At 34.4% G+C, this 10514-nt stretch overlaps 1 protein-coding gene across 10 annotated transcripts in view; it reads right to left on the reverse strand.

Moving 5' to 3' along the window:
* Positions 1 to 10514, reverse strand: part of CABCOCO1 (ciliary associated calcium binding coiled-coil 1) — a 128089-nt gene that overhangs the window by 40538 nt on the left and 77037 nt on the right. The window lies entirely within an intron of this gene.

Below are 10514 nucleotides of genomic sequence, written 5' to 3' on the forward strand. Positions count from 1 at the left end.
TATGACATTACAGTCTAAAAACATTGAGTGTGTGTGACCCACAGATTTTAAGGCTCTAGAAATAAAATTTAAGACCAATTCTGTAACAGATGCTAATGTAAATGATGCTTACAGGCATTGATAAAACACTCTGCCTTCCTTCCACTAACATATTCCATAATTATACTGTGATTTAAATAGTTTATATATAGAGAGATGAATGTGGAACAGGAGAAAAGTATTCATACATTAGCATTCAGAGTAAGTAATTCAAACATCTAATTGTTCCAGCTCAAGGAATATTTAAAAATATTACCAGTTAGGTGTTCAAAATTATTTTGGTTTATTTTTTATTGAGTCATGCTGATCATTTACAAAATTAGAAAATGTTCTTGATCATCATAGATGCACATTAGAGAAAATACAGGAAAGGAACAGAATGACACACAATTATCAGGAAAACATTTCTGCTTTTCTTTCATCCCAGATATACTCAAAAATCATTTTTTTAAAAAACTGAGCTTGTGCTATTTGAAGAGAGTTATGGATGAAAACAGACATTTCTAGTTTTTTTTTTTTTTTTGCTGGAGAGAAATGCTGTGTGTAAGGGGTTTGATTGTACATTCTTTGAACTCTAGAGCTCTTTTAGGTGCATTTTAATTAACTTGAAACAGTTTAAATCTCTTTCTTCAATATTCTGAGAACACCAATGAAAATCATAACTATTGTAAAAATTATTCTTGAGATTTATGCAATGGCCAATTTATACATCTTTCCCTTTTTAACTAGTGTAGAAACAAACCAAAACGGAGTCACTTATGTCAAGGACAAAATGGAGTCAGTCAACACAGGCGCAAAAATGAATCTTAACCTAACCTCACAGCTCTTAGAAATTAGCAAAGGACACAAGCCTATACCCAAATACCAAGTCTGTTCATGCCATCTCTGGATTTTCTTGTTTCCTAACTCAGCTACCCTGATCCAAATAAGAAGACCACTAGGCAACAAATCAGCTGAAAAAGCCAAATAACTTATGTATTTTTCCCATAAAAATTCCTTAGTCTGTGAGCAACTCAGAACTCACTGTTCCTGTGGCCTTGAGTTTCCTGGCTTGCAGGTTGAAAACCCTGCAATAAACTCATCTTTCTGCTTTGTTTTATTCAGCATGCAGAGTTTGGTTTTTGAAACCAGAATGATTTGAAAATTTAGGATCTTTGAAAATTCCAGTTTTATTAGTATTGGTATAAATATTATGGTTTTAAAAAAACAGTTGCATAAGTCCAACTGGTTCAACTGAATAAATGTTTGCTGAGTATTTCCCTATGTTAAGAACTGTAGGAAAGTCAGTTAAATAAGTAAATGTCCTAACTTCATGGAGTGTATAATCTAACAGAAGGTAATAACTTAAAAATCTAATTTTAATTTATACAAGTGTCATAATGTGATGTGAGAGTTTAAAGGAAGTCATCCAATTCTGGGCAATCATACATGATTTCGTGAATAATAGTATTTTCTAAATATTGTAAGTAACATGGTCCCTGTCATAGTAATTTCCTCACCAATGAAAATGATTTTACTGCTTTTTGATCATAAAAATAAACAGAATCATCTTAAAAGAGATCAAGCAATATGAAATAGTAAAAACATTTTTAAAAAATTAAAATCACCAAAATCCCATAAACTATTAATATTTAGGTAAACATTTTCCCAGATACTTTTCTATGTAATCAAATACGTACATAAAATAAAGCCATATCTTTTATATTGCTACATTTAATATTATACATGTGTATTCTATTTATTTTAAGAAATAGGATGATATGATATAGATATTTTGTAATCTTTCCTTGTCAATCTCATGTGAAAATTCATGAGCTCACCTTTTTTAATGGGTATGTAGTCTTAAATTGGATGGATGTGGCTTCCCTGGTGGTGCAGTGGTTGAGATTCCGCCTGCCAATGCAGGGGACATGGGTTCGAGCCCTGGTCTGGGAAGATCCCACATGCCGCGGAGCAACTAAGCCCATGCGCCACAACTACTGAGCCTGCGCTCTACAGCCCGCGAGCCACAACTACTGACCTTGCCTGCCACAACTACTGAAGCCCGCGTGCCTAGAACCCGCACACCGCAACAAGAGAAGCCACCGCAGTGAGAAGCCTGCGCACCACAACAAAGAGTGGCCCCCACTCGCCACAACTAGAGAAAGCCTGCACGCAGCAATGAAGACCAAATGCAGCCAAAAATAAATAAATAAATAAATTTATTAAAAAAAAATTGGATGGATGTACCAGTATGTGCTTAATCAATTCTTATTCAGGGACACGATTTTCCAATTTTCATGATTATAAAAAGCAACACTAGGAGGCAAATCCTCATAGATACATCTCTGCCCACACTGAATTATCTTCTTGGGATAAAGCCATAAAATTAGAATTACCAGGTCAAAGGGTATGTATTCTAAAATTTTGATACATTTTAACAAATTGCACTCTCGCAGAGTAGCAGTTTAGATTTCCGCAGTTTCTCACACATAGATAGGCTAACTCTCAGCATTGCCAATCCAATAAAGAGAGGATGGTATCACATTATCTTGTCTGTATTTCTTTCATTATTAGTGAACCTCAATATATTTTTCATATATTTAGTGGCCATTTTGTTTCCTCTTTTATAAAATGCTGTTTGTGTCATTTATTTTACTGTTGGGATGTTTTTCTTATTGATTTATGGGATCCTTTGTTTAACATTTGTTAAAAATAACATTTCTTTTTGAAAAAAATTTCAAACTTGTTTTTGGTGTTACCTTTCTGTTAAAATGTAATTTTGATGTTTTATAATTATCAATATTTTTCTTCATGATTTATGTGACATGCTCACAAAGGCCTCCCCATCCAAAATTGTAAACAAAATTAGAAACGAGTTTGCTCATATTTGCATCTAGTTCTAGTATGGTTTAAGTTTTTAACTTTATATATTTTATTTATCTGGCATTTTCTTTGATGGAAGGAATAAGCTGGTGATGCGTATTTTTCCATTTTCTATATTTCAGTCATTCACTTGAATGCCATCTTTATCATATATTAAAATCCTATATCTGCTCACAGCTCTTTCTAAACTCTTGGTTGTGTTACACTGATCTGTTGGCCTTTCTCAGATCCTCCATCATTGTTCTGGTAGGATACGTTTCTCCTCATTAACATCATAATTTTATTCTTCCAACTGGAAGGATAATTTTGTTATATTCTCTCTTGTCAGTCTACATAGCTCACCATAAGGGCACCCAGCCACAAATTTTAATAGGATTTTGAGTGGCATTGCATTGCATTTAAACATTAAGAGCTTGAATTTTCACAATATTGAGTATTTCTATGAAAGAAGAAAGTATGTTTCTTCTTTTGTTCAAGGCTTCCTTTACGTTCTTCAATAATTTATAGTTTATGCATTTGGATTTATCATATTCTTTTGACTTTTTTCATGGCTATCTAAAACTTGTCTTATTTTTGTGATGGAGTTTTTATTCCAATCCATTTTCTAATTATATTGTTTAAACGTAAAAATGCTATTGACTTTTATATTTTAATTTTTACTTGTCACCATACAGAATGCTACTTTTTTCTTGTTTTCAATTGATTCTCTTGGATTTTTCAGATAAATAGTTATACAATTTGCAGCCAATCATACTTTTGCCTTCTGATTTCCAATATTAATACTTCTTGGACTGAATTATGCCTCCCCCTGCCAAATTCATATGTTGAAGGTCTAAACCCCAATGAGACTGAGCTTGGAGTAAGAAATTAAGGTTAAATGAGGTAATAAGCATGGGGCCCTCTTCCTATAGCATTAGTGTCCATATCAGAAGAGACACTAGAGCACTCCCTCTCCTTCTCTGCCATGTGAGGACACAGAGAGAAGGTGGCTGTCTGCAGGCCAGGAAGAGAGCTCTTAACAAAAAGTGAGCATCCTGGCACTCTGATCTTGGACTTCTAGCCTCCAGAACTGAGAGAAAATAAAATTCTATTGTTTAAGCCATGTGGAATTTTGTTATTGCAGCCCAAGCAGAATAATATACTTCTTATTTCATTCCCTTATTAGATTGGCTATAAGCCATAAAAATGGTAAATAATAGCAGGAGCCCTCATTTAAAAATTTTTTTTTATTGAAATATAGTTGATTAACAGTGTTGTGTTAGTTTCCAGTGTACAGCAAAGTGATTCATATATACATTCTTTTTGAGATTCTTTTCCATTATAGGTTATTATAAGATATTGAGTATAGTTCCCTGTGCTATATAGTAAGTCCTTGTTTGTTATCTATTTTATATATAGTAGTACGTATACTTTAATTTCATACTCCTAATTTATTCCCCCACCACCACCCAGGAACCCTCATCTTGTCACTATTTTTAATGGGAACTCTTGCAGTATTTTTTATCTTAGCTTTTGGTTTGGGAAATGCGTGCTTTAAAAATATTAGGTATCCTTCTACTCCTATTTTAATAACAGGTCCTATTAATAATATGTGTGAATATTAAATTTTATCAAATGCTTTTTAATATTTATCAAGAAGATAACATTTTTTCTTCTTGTCTATTAAGTGATGACGTGTCAAAGGACCATCCTTGCATTCCTGTAATAACTCTATTTGATCACAGTGTGTTATTCTTTTAAAGTATCACTGAATTCTACTTGATCAAATTTTACTTAGGTAACTTGCACCAATATTCATGAGTGAATTGATTTGTAGTTTTCTCTTTTAGATTACTTTTGACAAGATTTGGAATCATTATTTGCCTTCATAAAAAATATGAGCAGACTTTCTTCTTTCTCTACCCCTAGAAGAGTTTAAATACATGTCAACCTCTATCCCTTGAAGGTTAAAAAAATTTCATCTCTGAAGACTTCTGTTTTTAGTTTTCACCTTATAGTTATTAGTTGGTTTAGGCTTTCAATATTATCTTTTGTCTAATTTGATAATTTTTTCTTCCCTTTCAACCACATTTCTCTGTAGTGATCTATGGTTATTCCTGCTTTCGAATTCATATTTACTTTTGTATTGGTGCTTTAGTCCTTTATGTTTTTAAAATTTAGGCTACCTAGTATTTTACCTAGTAAAGAGCAATTATTAATTCTACTGCTTTTCTTTTGAAGATTCATTAATTTCTGCTTTTATTTTATTTTAAATAAATAAATTTATTTATTTTATTTATTTATTTTTGGCTGTGTTGGGTCTTCATTGCTACACACGGGCTTTCTCTAAGTTGCATCGAGCGGGTGCAACTCTTTGTTGCAGTGTGCAGGCTTCTCAATGCAGTGCTTCTCTTCTCGTGGAGCATGGGCTCTAGGCGCGTGGGCTTCACTAGCTGTGGCACGTGGGCTAAATAGTTGTGGCTCACGGGCTTTGCTGCTCTGCGGCATGTGGGATCTTCCTGGACCTGGGCTTGAACCCTTGCCCCCTGCATTAGCAGGCGGATTCTTAACCACTGCTCCACTGGGGAAGCCCTGCTTTTATCTTAATTAATGATTTTCTTCTGATTGTTTTGCTGTTACTGTTGTTTATTTCCTAAACCCTTGAGTAGAATGCTTTATTAATCTCTTTTGATTTTTTAATTGTTTCATATTAAAACAACTTTAAGATCCTGTGTAGAGCTTTGGTTGTGTCCCACAGGTTTGGCAATTAGTATTTGGATTGTTATTTTTCTAGCAGTTTTGGTTTAGATTTAATCTTTGATTAGAATCATTCCAGAGAATTTCAACATTTGCAAACAGCTACTGTATTGTTTCTTTGTACATTTGTTTTTCATTCCTAATTTTAATGCATTATTGTCAGACAGTGTATTATGTACTATTTCTAATATAGAAATTTGTTGAGGTTTTCTTTGGGACTAAAATATTACCTTTAAAATTTTTGGTGATTTCTTAAATTAATATCTTTTCTGTAGACAAGAAATATAAAGAAATGAAGATTAAATATAAATATAATTTGTGTCAGTGTGTATGTACATGTTAATGCCCACCAGAGGCTCTCCGCCATTTAAGAACTAAACAACCAAGTAGACAGAATGACCCAGCCAGTTGACATCAACTAGCTTTTACCATCGATCTTCTCAGTGCCGGCATGATGGGCACATGGCTGGCCATTTTGACCTTATGTGTCAGGATCTGATGGATAATTCTCACTCTAGAGCTCTCTGATGGGTTGTCTGAAGTTTTGGAGCTCACTGTCTGCCTTGTTTTTCAGTGCCTTTCTCGGTCCAATCCTGCTTCATCTTCTTTCCCTTCACAGGTGTTGATTCCCTAATAAAGATTTTGCACTCAAACTATCTCAGAACAATTACGGGGATACCCATATTGTGACCATGAACTCTTAATTCCTTAATTTTCTGCATCCAGTTGGATTTGGGCAAATGGAGCCACAAGCAGGATGTAAGAGAGAGGGCAAGGAGGAAAGAGAAGTCAGGGTATTTACTGCCCCATTCCCTATTGCTTTGTTATGGTTCTGGACTGCACTGTGCTTCCTTAAGACTTCAGCTCCAACTTTGTGGCTGCCCTTCCATGATTTCACTTCTCATTTCTAGTGACACCTTGCCCTTACCTTTCCTTGTCAGCCTTAGGGCTAGTATACTAGTGAGAAAGGATGAATTTGCTGCCGTCAAAAACTTACTCCCAAACCTCAGTGACTTACAACTACAATGGTTAATTATTGTTAATTATTGGTTGTGGTGCTGCTTCCTGATGTTCACTCTGGGATTCCGGTGATGGAGAAGCACAAACTGGCTTTAAGAGCTTCTTCCCATCTGTTTCATGACATTTCAGCTCATATTTTATTGGCTCAGACAGGTAATGGCCAAGTCTAATTTCAATGAAACAGGGAAGTATAAGCCTCCCCAGGTAGAAACAGAAATGGGTGAACAGTATTACAATCTGCCAAAGGTATTAATAATGCCTTCCCTGCTGTTGATTGTTAATAGGTGCTCACCAGGCTGTGGAGATTCTCATCCCTATGTAAATAGATCTTTAAGTTTTTTGCAGGTGTTGTCTGTTTCATGCCCAGAATTCTGATAAATACTGTGGTGTTCACTGAGTCTTTTACCACTATTTCTGAAACTTCAACATAAGGTAGTTTTCCTTTCAGGAATAATAAAAATTACATTGTTTTATACTTTATTAATTAGTAATTTGGCCTTAATTTTATGCTCAACTGAATTCAATACTCACCAACCATCTTTCATCCTGTGACTTTGCCATTTGCCATTTCCGTAGTTTTTATTTGGATGATCCTCTGTATCAGCTGGATTTTGTTGACAAATGGATTTTTCAAAAATGTTACCTGGACACCTGGGACATACGCTTCCTCAAACTTTGTATGTTTGAGCTGATTTCGTATTGTCTGGATGTTTGAATACCAGTTTGACTGAGTGTGCAATTCTAGAGTCAAATCTCTTTTCTCCCAAAACTCCATTGACATTATTCTACATTCCTTGGCATCTAAAACTGCTAAGGAGAATTATTAAGTCTGCGTTTGTTGGTTTCTACCTCTTCCTTTATTGGTGACTTATTTTTACTGCTTGAATGCTTTAAACTTGAAGTTCAATAACTTTACATGGAGACGTCTTGGGGTTTGTCATTCTTTACCTTTTCCTTCTAGGACATTGACACCTTTTGTTCTTCACCTTGCAGGACATTTGGTCCTGTCTAGAACATCCATAAGACATTTGGTCCATGCCTAAAGGTCCTTGAAATTTGATCTTATCCAAACATCCATGAGCATATTTGGTCCATGCCAAATGATCTGGACTAATTTCCTGTCTTCCTTCACTCCAGAAATGTTATTTCAACTTATCTTTAAATAATTTTTTTATTCCATTCATTCTGATATTTTCTTCAGATGTAGCAGTCCTATGTACCTCAGATCTCCATTGCATCTCTTGTAATTCTTGTCTCTGTGTCCTTTCCCTCACATTTCTAGTGTGATTTTCTAAAGCTGGCTTTTGATGTCATGGATTGGTTTTTCTACAGTGTCATTTCTACTCTTCACTATTTCTAAATATTTTCCAGTTTTTCAGTGTCATCATTTTTTTCCCTCTTTAGAATATCTGTTTCCTTTTCATTCTGTTTTATGTCTTTAAATGACACGTGTTTCCTTAATCTGGGGGGAAGGGAGAACAAAGCATTAAGTTTAAACTTTTTTCTTTAGGGTAAATCTTCTTCATCTATCTTTACTGGGTCTATTTTTTTTCATTCCTTTTTCCCTCCCTCTCTTCCCTGTCTTCTTTCTTTCTTATCTACCTCTCCTCCTTCCCTCCACCTCCTCCTTCTCTTCCTTTATTCTGATTTTTTTTGGTTGTTATTGTTAATTATAGATCCATTTTTTAAAAACTGCTTACTTATTTTTGATTGAGGGAATTTCTGTCTGATGCCCATTAATGTCCCCTCAAATCAGTAACTGGAAACTAAGGAGCAAATCACAAAACAGGATAAACTCCTAACACGGAGAAGCATCCTCCAGTTCAGGAGTTTAAGAAAAAGCTAGAGAAAAACATGGGAGGAAGGGTCTCATACCCTACAGCTTAATGTTTGCCCTAAGATAGCAACGCTTTTGATTAAAAGGACAAGTCAGAGATAACAGCCTGCTGCTTGAAGAAGCCATTTCCCAGCTACTGCCAATCTTGCTTATCATAGAACCTATGCTAAGTATTTTCTGGCTTTTCAAAGCTAACAACAACAAAAAAGTAGGAATCTTTAGGTTTTCTGTCATATGTCACCTACAACTCTGTTCTGTGTTCATAAACTAGAGATTTTAGGCTAGGCTCTCAGTATCCTTTCTCAATGTGGTCTAAATAGAATTGCACCTAATAGTTGTTTGGTGGCATTATAGTTTTCTGTTTAGGCCTAACCTTTTTAAATTTAAGTTGGAAATCAAAGAAAGGAATTCTGTAAACATGCCTATATGTCATTACCTTTCCAAGAAGTCCATTATAACTTTTGTAATTTGTTTTATTAAGACCCAGGAAAGCAAAGATCAGACTTAATGTTTGGTTTAAGATACAGGAAGTCAGGGCTTTATTAATACTTCCTGAAACTCTGAGGCACTTAGAAGTAAATTATATATTGGAATTATTTTGCTCCATTAGTAAGTGTATCCAAAAGGTAATTTATTTAACCTAATGACTTTCTGTAAAATTAACAAAGTGTTTTCAAAGCATATTTATGAAATGAAAAGTAACTGATGAAAGTTTTTCATTGGCAGTTTTGCTGGACTTTTTATTATGAATTGGAAATCAATTTCTCAGCACCCAGAAGATATAGGCATTGGGTAGAAATTAACATGTTTTGTGAGAAATGTATCAGAGTAATCAAATTTATTTCCATGACAGAGTGACAAGCTGTTAGGTCTCATGAAATAACACCTGTATTTAATACTTTTCATTAGATAAACTTACAGGAGCTTTTCACAATTAACTGGTAAATATTTTGCTTTAAACTTACTTTTTTGAACTTTTTCCAGTAAACTGTCTACTTCATGAACTGACATGACCAACTTGATTCCCCACTTTGGAAATTAAAACACATGCACACACATACACATATATGCACACATATATACATGCAAATTCTGACCTTTGCTTCATGTTTAAATAATAATCTCTTTACGGAACACCATGCTATTTTTATAACTTTCTTTAAACAAACCGAGGTTACTTTCACAAATAATTTGTAACTGTTTTAATTTAAACTTTGTTGATTGTTTTCCAGTGAATTGACTACTTTTTGGACTGAAATGAACAGCAGGCTTAGTTGCTGTGACACTGTGTAGCCCTAATCTGCCTCATGACCCTGACTTTGGAAACTAAAACACCTACACACATCATCGTGTTCATGGACACAAATACACACCCAAACTCTGACGTTTGCTTTATGTCAAAAATAATAATCTCTTTATGGAAAAATCATGCTGAATTTATGGCAAACAAGTAAGAAGGTTTCATTCCAACTGTGCTTCGGGAAGAATTTTCCTATGTTAAAACTCAGTAAAGTTCCTTTCAGTTCATTAAATACTCTCACAGTCAAGTTTGAAAATGGCTTCAAGTTGCTTATTGCACCAAGCTTGAACCACACAGACTAGCATCCATTTAGAGACTGCCATAATCTAGTCTACCTTACCCATTAAATTGTATTTTCCAACACTCTCCAATATGTAGCTTTGCTCAAGATGAATAGTCTCTTCCCTGTTATCTGGTTAAAAATGTAACAATTATCTTGCTTCCATGACCTTGTTCATACTGTTACTAATTTCCACTTTCTCAAATCTGGAATGTTCTTTGCTATCCTTTCTAAATTCTGCCCTTCTTGTAGGTCCACCTCAATTCCCAACTCCTCAAACAAAATTTTATTTTGCTGTTATATTTCACAGTGATTCCTCTCTTTCCTGACATTTTAATTTATTTTTAAACTAAAGCCTTCCTTTTAATTTCCTAAATATTTAGTTTTATCTTTTCAAATAGACTGTATATTCTCTGATGTCATGTACCATATTACAC

Source organism: Pseudorca crassidens, chromosome 16 (genome assembly GCF_039906515.1).
Source record: "Pseudorca crassidens isolate mPseCra1 chromosome 16, mPseCra1.hap1, whole genome shotgun sequence".
In the NCBI taxonomy this organism is placed as follows: Eukaryota; Metazoa; Chordata; class Mammalia; order Artiodactyla; family Delphinidae; genus Pseudorca; species Pseudorca crassidens.